A 10,142-nucleotide genomic window follows, 5' to 3' on the forward strand; every position below is an offset into this window, starting at 1 on the left:
CATTATCTACCGTAATTATTATTTCAGCCCAGCTGCAGTGTGTATCCTTATTCTAGCTACCCGGAGAAGTCCATAGCTTAATTTTTATTACTGATGAAGAGACCGAGGTTCCAAGAGGCTGTTTAATTTTCCCAGGCTTCCCAGCCAAACCGTCACCCTGCTGAGCACTTCACTATGGTGACTGATACTTGGTGTGCTCCATTAGTAACTACTGGACTGTGTTGGTTCATTTAGCTGCTTAGCTAGTAAATGGCATACCAGGCAGATAAATCTTGACTCACCGACTCCCGAGTTGAGTTCTTGTCCATCACACCATCTTAGGTAGCGTCCTTCCTTCACTGGCGTCTTGATTCCTCCTCCGACATCAGATTAACTGTTGAGGTCAGTCCTGTGCTTGACCACCAAGACGTAGAGAAGTGGGTGGGTGTCATGCTTCCAAACAAAAACAGAGAGGTTTTGCAGAAACTCTCACTGATCCTCCACATGTACGGATGTGTGTATATGCGTGTGTGTGTCTATGTCTGTGTCTGTGTATAGATGTTTGCGTGTCTGTGTCTGAGTGTCTCCTGAGAAAAGTGTCAACCTCATAGTACACACGTTTTCCCATAGATATTTCCTCTGGTTTGCACTGCTCTGGCTCTCAGGGATTTATCCTTCTCTTCTTAAGTAGCCAGGAAAAAAACGCCAGCTGCTCCCTGGAAGCCCATTCACTTGTGGAAAATTTATCCTTTTTTTATAGCATGTGTTTCTCTACGGTCCTATCTCCAGCTGTCTTCTGCTCTCTATGTCAATGGTGTGCATACTTGGTTTTTAAACTTCTCTTGGCCTTAATCATCTGAGTCACAGTCAGTTAGTCTTCAAATCACTTGTCAGTGTCCCCCCGAAACTCACTTCTCTATTTACATAAGGGGGTGCTTCCTGGTTTTCTCCTCTCTACAAAGATCATGATTCAGTGGGCTTCCTTAACATTGAAAATCTTCAAAACCAGTTAGGTACTTTTAAAGGGCCAATGGCAAAGGCAGGAGAGTCATTTCCAGCCACGGGAAGATTGCTCAACAATCCACCTGAAGGTTAGGGAACTGGTTCCCCATGAATTGAGCATCAGATTTAAGTGGGAGGTAAACCTGCCTTTGTGAAGCTGGCTTCTCACCTCCTGATTGTTGCTGTGGTTGCTCAGTCGCTAAGGCATATCTGACTCTTTGCGACCCCAGGCTCCTCTGTCCTTCACTATCTCCTGCAATTTGCTCAAAGCCACGTCCATTAAGCCTTCTGAGTAGGTGTTATTTGACTGATTCCCTTGTTACATGGAGAGCTTACCTACATTAGTTGGAAACCACATATGGACTACCCAATGATATACCTGTTTCTGTGATTCTGTCTCTTATTTGCATTTTTTGAATAATATTCCTGAATTCTATCACTAGAATTCTATCCAAGTCTTGAAATACGTTGACATATAGAGTAAAGCTTCCCTGTTGGCTCAGATGGTAAAATAAGAATCTGTCTGCAATACAGGAGACATGGATTTGTTCCCCGGGTCGGGATGATCCCCTGGAGAAGGGAATGGCTACCCACTCCAGTATTCTTGTCTGGAGAATTTCAAGGACAGAGGAGCCTGGCAGGGCTAGAGTCCATGCGATCACAAAGAGTTAGACATGACTGAGTAACTAACACAAACACACACACTAAGGCAGAGTAAAGCAGAGATTTGCCTCTTGTGTCAAAAAATCAAAGTTAAAGAGCATGCATATCCTATAACCAAACAATATACTAACGTATATATATGGAATTTAGAAAGATGGTAATGATAACCCTATATGCAAGACAGAAAAAGAGACACAGATGTATAGAACAGACTTTTGGACTCTATGGGAGAAGGCGAGGGTGGGATGATCTGTGAGAACAGCATCGAAACATGTATATTATCAAGTGTGAAATAGATCGCCAGTCCAGGTTGGATGCATGAGACAAGTGCTCGGCCTGGTGCGCTGGGATGACCCAGAGGGGTGGGATGGGGAGGGAGGTGGGAAGGGGGTTCGGGATGGGGAAGACATGTAAATCCATGGCTGATTCATGTCAATGTATGGCAAAAACCACTACAATATTGTAAAGTAATTAGCCTCCAACTAATAAAAATAATTGGGAAAAAAAACAATAGATGTAGGACATTCTGCTTAAGGTCAGAATGCAGAGGAATTTCAGAATAAGAATAAAAAGAAAGAAATATAATTGGGATACACAGATGGTTCAAGTTGAGACTAGTTAAGGACCACAGTTAGAGGTTTGAGAAGTCATCTTTCAGGTAGATTATATGCCTGTGTCTAGGTGTGAGCCTGTGTGCGTGTATCCATCATCATTGACAGCGGGATCTCATTAGAGAAATTAATGGAGAGTTTGAATTATTGCATGTTTTTAAAGAAACATAAATTACACCGGTTGATACTTCAACGAAGGGCTTTGGCTTATTCTTTTAACTAGCATATATCAATTGTTGACAAGCAATTGGCTAATTTGAATACACTTGAGGGAATGTGAAAAAAAAATTGTTATCTCAGGCCTGCAAATTTATATGCACAGTTATTTTGTTAGCAATATCTTTCTTTCCTGGCAGTGCCTAGATTAATCCTGCTGAATAATCAAAACATAAATTAGCATAATGACCAGACGTTGTTGCATTTGTGAGCAAGTTAAACTTACGTTATATGAGTGCATTTCCTTTTTCTGTCAGTATAGTGTGTGTGTGTGTGTGTGTGTGTGTGTGTGCGCGAGCGCACATGCATCCAAGCCGAAATCTCCCCATGGCATCATAGAAATCAAACATAAACAGAAAAGAAGATGAAGAGAAACCAGCAGCCACCTACACACCTCTTCAGCCAGCTCCCATGCTCCCCACCTTACTCCTATCATGTAGCATTTTCTAACTTTCCAGTTCATGTCAAAATTGTCCTTTTTACTAACTCTCAGTTATTAGCATCTACAATTATTCCTTATAGGAATAAAAGTCTTTAGTTGCCTTTGGAACTGGGAAATTGCACTGAATATATTTCCTTTTTTCATTCAAGTCTGAAAAGCAAGGTTAGCCTGACATTGTCCCATGACGGTATTTGGGTTCAGACAAGGTAAGCTCACTGTCAGAACGGGGAGGAGCTGCTGAGGGAGGGATGTGTGATGCAGGGAGCCCAGGAGAGACGGAGGGTCACAGGGCAAACTGGGTTCCAGAAACTGACACTTTCATCATGAAAGTTAAAAGGAAACCTGGAGGGAGAAAACTGGTAAGAGAGATGGGTGAGGAGTGACGCTGTCCTGCAAGTCCTTCTCCAGTTCGCCGCAGGCCACTCCTCTCGTGACTGCAGGTAACACTGGGTATCAGCCTCTGGAAATGACTTTGGAGATTTGTCTCATATATATTTTTTTAATGGCGCCGCTTGGCATGTGGAATCTTAGTTCCCCCACCAGGGAAGGAACCCGTGTCCCCTGCAGTGGAAGCAAGGATTGATGCTGAAGCGGAAGCTCCAATCCTTTGGCCACCTGATGTGAAGAGCTGACTCATTGGAAAAGACCCTGATGCTGGGAAAGATTGAGGGCAGAAAGAGAAAGGGGCAGCAGAGGATGAGATGGTTGGATGGCATCACCGACTTGACGGACATAAGTATGAGCTGACTCTGGGAGATGATGGACAGGGAAGCCTGGAACGCTAGAGTCCATGGGGTCGCAAAGAGTCAGACAGGACTTAACGTCTGAACAACAACAAACATTCCCTTTACACTGACTTGGATGAGCATTTTCAAGATGAATGGGTGTGGAATTTTGTCAAATGTTTTTTCTGAGTCTATTGAGATGATCATGTGATTTTTTTCCTTTCTTTTGTTGATGTGGTGTGTCATATTTCTTGATTTCTGCATTTGAAGCATCATTGCATCCCTGGAATAAATCTCACTTGATCACAGTGTATAATCCTTTTATATATTATTGAATTTTGTTTATTAATATTTTGTTGAGGATTTCTGCATCTATATTCATCAGAGATATTTGCATGTAGTTTTTTTTTTTTTTTTTTAGTGTCTTTGGCTTTGGCTTCTGGGTATTGGTGGTCTCATAGAATGAATTTGGGAGTGTTCTTTCCTCTTCAAGTTTTTTTGAAGAGTTTGAGAAGGACAGGCCTTAGCTCTTCCTTATGTTTGGCAGAATTGCTGTGTGATGTCCTGGATTTTCATTTGCTGGGACTTTTTTTAAATTACAAATGCAATTTCACTATTAGTGATTTTTGTGTTCAGATTGTCTGTTTCTTCGATTCATTTTTGGAAGGTTGTGTGTTTCTAGAAATGTGTCCATTTCTTTCAGGGTGTCCCAGTTGTTGACATATGACTGTTTGTAGTACCCTCATGATTTTTTGTACCTCTGTGATGCCTGTAGCTGCTTTTCTCTTTCGCCTCTTTGTGCTTCTTTGGGTCCAGCTATTCTTTCTCGCAGTTTTATTCTAGCTCCAGTTTCTTCCCTGTAGAGTAATTCCTCTTAATCTTTCATAAAGCTTTAGTTATTGGTGAAATTCCTCAATCCTTGCTTTGAAAGCATCATTATTTAAAATTCATCATTAAATAATAGTTCAGTCAGATGTAAAATTCCAAGCAGAAGGGAATTATCTTTTAACATTTTGACTATTGTTCCATTATCACATAACTTCTGTTGTTAACATCAAGAAGTCTTTTGTCAGGCAAACTTTTACTATGAGTACATAAGTAAATGTGAGTTTTTCTAGTGGACAAATTTAAGAGATTTATTTTCTTTTTAGACTTAGGAGCTTCTTTGTGATGTGTTTATATATCTTTTATTTATTCAGTTGGATTCACTGATATTTCTGCTTAGAAAAATTGAATTTTTTTTTTAACTCTGAAAATTTTCTGGCCTTTATACTCTAGATATTTCTTCTCTCTCATCCTTCCTATTTTCCCCTTTTAGAATCACCATTAATTCTATGTTGGGCAATAATTTTCCCCTTCATTTCTACATATACAGATATACACAAAAATATGTATGTATATGTATATACACATATTTTTATGTGCTTTTAAAAAAATAAATGTAGGAAGTTATTCAGTGTTTATATTTCCCTGAGCATTTCATAAACACCATTTCATTTAGTCCTTAAAGCAGCCCTTGAGATAATATTGCGTAAATCCCTAGAGCAATCTTAGAGTCTACTGCATGTCTATTCTGCTTTGTGAAGACTCCTCATTCCCTTGTTCATTCATCTCTTTTCCTTTTCAGTTATTTGGTATATTTCATATCTGTGCGGTGTTTGGTTATATCCTTCACAGCCCTCGCATGTTGAACCTTCGTTTGTGCCTTTGATCTCTCCTAATGTTTTCATCCCCTAGTTCTCCCCAGCCACTGCGCCATCTGCAGTGCTGGGCGTCTCTCCTGACTTGGTCTTGTCTGACTATTGTCACAGCAGGGTCTCTTCTCAGTGTATTTGATTGTGGATTTGTGTTAAGAGGATGTTAGGTCTGCTCATCCCTGGCAGACTGTGTGGGAGGGGAGTCCCTGAAATGAGACTTTTGTGTTTCCTTTTTGGTTACCGCAAGGGTATTCTGGCTGTGTGCTTCTTTTTAGGTCAGTTAATGAACTTTTAGTTATAACTAATATAAACTTCAGGGCTTCCTTGGTGGCCCAGTGGTAAAGCTCTCGCCTGCCAAGGTTATTTGGAAGGTCAGCTTGCAAGGAATACATGTCTCCTTAGCATTAAAATAATATGCCCTCTTTCAACTATTTTTTAAGAGACAGTGATGAAAAGCTTTATCATTAGCTTTTTAAGAGAAAAGCTTCATTTGCATTGGCTTATTTTGTATATAAATTATCTTATAATGTCAACTGCCATAAAGTCCTGAGAGGTAGGTATTATCATGTCCATCTAGGAAGTAAGGAAACTGAACATGCAGGTAATTCTCAGTCTCGGCATGCAGAGAGGATTCAGATCCCAGTCTGTCCTGTCCTAAAGTTCTTGCTCTTTTGAAAACAGGTATTCTTATCTCCAGTTTTCAAGACTCTGGCAATAACCAGATATTTTTCACCATAACATGCTAGACATGCCTCCCCCAGCACTTTCTTTTTAGTGTGCCTAAAATGCTAAGAAATCAAAGTTTCCAATGGAATGCAAAGCAGCACACACAATGGGCAGGTAGATGGACTGGGCTAAGGTTTTGGATGTGATGATAACAGAGAAAAACTTAGTCAGGAGTAGGGAGTGTCCCACACTTGCTCTGCCAGTTGTCACTGCTTTCCCAGCATTTAATTCAATGAAAGACCAACATATGTTCAATAGGTGTCAGGGGACCCCTGTATAAATGCTGTGACCCTGCCCTGCATCCCAGTTCATAACACCTTCAAGGGGACTGTGACGATGGGGTAGCACAGTATTCCAGCCCCAGCACCACTCTGAGAAGCTTTTTCTCCAATTTGAAAATGAATTCATGACCACTGTAGCTGGAACTTAAGGGTTTCCCCACAAAGAAATGATGAATGTGTTCTTAGGCGTGTGCACATAGCATTTCAAACACAGTTACAAAAAGAGATACGGGCTATTATTTCACCTCGCTCAGCTATCATGTGTAGAACTGTTTCATTTTAGAATAAGCAGTCAAAATTCTCCATAAATATCTTGAAATAAACTTTGAATTCAATCGAAGAGTTAGAGCTGGCTGGATTAACATTTGTTTTGCTCTGTGTTGTTCTGTGATCAAGAAACCATTGAACATTTTGTCTTGAGCTCTTGCGTCTCTTCTGTGAAGAAATATGATTTGATTCAGCTTTGTTTGCAGGATTAATCACTGGCTTGAAAGATATCTCGCCACCTGAATCCTTCCCTTTTATGGTGCCCCTGAATTTCTCCTCTATTTTTGGTGGTGTTCTCTGCCCCCAGGTACTGAAAAGCTTTAACCAGATTGGATGGGCTCCTTCTCAGAGTTAAGAATCCAGGTTTTTGGCCAACTGCTGAGGCGTGACGCTGCCCCACTGCTGCTTTGGTGGGCCAGCAAGGGGACAGACGGGAGGCAGCATGGGGCTGAAGGCGGGCAGTGGTTGCAAGACTGGAGTCCATTTGTGCACTTATGCCTTGTCCTCAGTGAAGTGTTTTCTTAGCACTAACTGAAGTCAGGGCTTTCCACATGCTGCTGCTAGTGGTGCCTGCGAGTCCAGCAGACGCAGATTTGATCCCTGGGTCAGGAAGATCCCCCGGAGGAGGGCATGGCAACCCATTCCAGTATCCTTGCCTGCCTGGAAAATCCCATGGTCAGCGGAGCCTGGTGGGCTACAGACCATAGGGTCGCAAAGAGTCGGACACGACTAAAGTGACTTTAGCATGCACGCATAGTACTTTTCTTAAAGCAAGCTTTTTCTCTAAAAATATTCAGGAAGGAGGTCAGCATAGCCCTGTGAGCACAGACCCAGACCTCACATCCTTGCTGCTCCATGAACACCCCACACTCGGGGCCTTTGGGGACATCAACACAACTGCTCTGAGCCTCCCTGTCCTTCAAGCCTCGGCATCCCTGCCACCCTCGCCCCTTGAGCTCATTCCAGTTTGCTCGTAGGATGGTTATTTCCCATCCTCTGTTAACATGTGCTTAGAGTCACTTGCTCACTCTGCAGCGTCCATCCCTTTTTGTAGCTCCCTTCCCACATTACAGCACTCAGGGACAGGCTATCAAGAGGCAAGCGAGAGAATCCATCGTCGGCCAGACAAGTCCAGGAAGAAGAGATTTATTTTGCACATTTTTGGTAGAAACTGGTTGACGGGAAGCCTTTAGATCACAGGAGAAGTGCTGATTCTTAGGTGGCAGGGAATGGATGAGAGCAGAGAAAGCTAGAGCCTCCAAACCCAGGCACCTGCATCCTGGCTCTCTGTAGGGGAGATCAAGAAGGAAAATGCGGTAGAGGGCACAGAACAATGCAGCCCTGACGCAGGGGGCCGGAGTACCTGTGCTTCCTCTCTGGTGCATCAGTGTGCTGTCTAGACTCATCAGACTCTGATCTCGTTGTCCCCGCTCTGCAGCCTTGCAAGCTGTGGCTCTCGCTGAGAAGCCATCTGCCATCGTCTCCTCCCTGAATAGAGATTGAACAAGACACACACGGAAGCTGATAGGAAACAGTGGGCTCTGTCAAAAGAGACATCGTTTTGCAGAAAATCCTGGAGCCTGGCGTACTACCGGGATTTGCTGGGGGTGGGAGGCAATTAAGTAGAAAGGATACAAAGAGGACGTTGGACGACATCCCCCACCCCGCTCCCAGCTCCTTTCCTTTGTTGATTCACAGCAGCTAGCAGGTCTCTGTGGGTGAGGGGAGTGTGGGGAGGGGCGGGGGACTGCCCTGGCTTCTGACACTTCCCCGCTCACCTCTCCTCCACCACCCTGGCTCTCTTCTTCTGTTCTGCCTCCTCTAGTCAAGTGAGTTTCGGTTGCTTCAAATCGAAGTGCTGAATTTAGATACGCAAACAGCGCCATGCTGATGGACGCACCGTGCTCTGCATGCCAACAGAAGCCGCCTGCTGTCCCCAGGCGGCCTAGCTGTTCTCCCCGGGCTCCGGGCCGAACCCTAAAAGGCAGAGCTGGAGGCTTTGCTTCACTGCACCCATTGCCCCAGTCCCTTGAAACCAAAGCTTGGAAGGGGTGCTTTCATCTGAAAACGTTCAGATTTAGAAATTTTGTATAAATCGACACCGTCATTCTTTTTTCCTTTACTTAAAAATTTCATCCAGTAGCACATTAAAGCTTAGCTGAAAAGGTTTTAAAAAACCTCACATTTATGTACCCATGTGTAGCCTAAAGGCATAAGTGATTTTGACTTAACGGTTTTCTACTTGTTTGACACAGTATCTGGAGCTGAGTTTGGGAACAGAGAAGTAAAAACTGCTCATGAAAATATATACAGCTCATATCCTTATAATGACCTGCTAGAGAAAATCAACTGTGGGTGGGTGGGCATGTGACACTGGAACCCTCTTATGCCCCCACTCATCTGAAGAGCAATAGCTCCATCCCCCGCCCTGTTAGCTGACGTGACCATTCTTTTAGGAAAGTGCTTTGCCTGGAGAGTCTCTCAGCCCCCAGCCCCAGCCTCACAACTGCTGTGACCTTGACGCCAAGCTGACCTATGGGGTGCAGAGATGCTATAAACACTGTGCACCCAGGTACCCCCCATGTGAGAATGACCGGGGTACAGGCACATTGGCACTTCACTTTCAGGTGTAATTGACATGCAGGAACATGAAAGTCATCCCCGAAGAGCTAAAATTGCAAATAAAACCTATTTTGGAGTTTCCACATGTAGTTTGGAAAAAGCTTCTTTTTTTTTCCTTTTCTTAATCCTGGGGGACTAAGAAATAAACATTTGCAAAAGGAATGCAAATGTCATCTGTAAAGAAGACATGTATTCCATACTAGCGCTCAGGACTGTTGAGGATTTCCTCACCTCAATGGACGCTTTCCTTTGTATTAAGGTTTGAGATAAAATCTCCTGTCCCTGCCACCAGCCAGCTGCCTTAGGCTTTCAGTATTTCTTTGCTGACCCCATTTCCAGCACGACACTCCCAAGAGAGGGCAATCAAGAGAAACAGCCTGCCTGTCATCTGCAGTGTGGGTTCCAAGGCCAAGGCCAGACCCCCTAACAATCAGTCGAAAGCTCTGAGGATTCCCATTTCCAACTCTCGGGCGGCAGAAAAGTGCTATAAATCTTTATAGATGAGGAGATGCTGCCATAATGCACTACTGTGGAAGTAGCAGTCAGAAAAGCTGCCTGGACGCAGCTCTGCACTCGGATCACCTGAGATGATGCCGCTCCGGCTGTGGGTGGCAAGCCATTGAGGACAGATTGCTGGCTGGAGGGTCTGGAGTCAGTCATCAGAAGACGGCTTAGGAGCCTGTCAATCATCACACTCAACATCATTTCCTGAGCTGGGGCTAACACTTAGTGCCCTGTGGCGGTGAGTCTGCCAAAACAGCGGTCAACCCTATAGGAACTGGGGGTCCAGTGGAGGAGGGGACAGGTAAGAGAGCAATTACCAGATGGGTTATTGTGGTTGTTTAGCTGCTAAGTCACGTCCAACACTTTGGGACCCCGTGGGCTGTAGTCTGCTGGGCTCCTCTGCTCAG

At 43.8% G+C, this 10,142-nt stretch overlaps 1 long non-coding RNA gene across 1 annotated transcript; it reads right to left on the reverse strand.

Moving 5' to 3' along the window:
- Positions 1-7,759: 7,759 nt before the first annotated feature.
- Positions 7,760-9,537, reverse strand: LOC122454180. Its single transcript, XR_006273334.1, has 3 exons — positions 8,388-9,537; positions 7,973-8,097; positions 7,760-7,896 (listed from the first exon to the last, which is right to left on the reverse strand). It is a non-coding gene; the product is annotated as an uncharacterized LOC122454180 (long non-coding RNA).
- Between the last annotated feature and the right edge of the window lie 605 nt (positions 9,538-10,142).

The sequence above is a fragment of the Cervus canadensis genome, chromosome 16, assembly GCF_019320065.1.
Source record: "Cervus canadensis isolate Bull #8, Minnesota chromosome 16, ASM1932006v1, whole genome shotgun sequence".
NCBI lineage: Eukaryota > Metazoa > Chordata > Mammalia > Artiodactyla > Cervidae > Cervus > Cervus canadensis.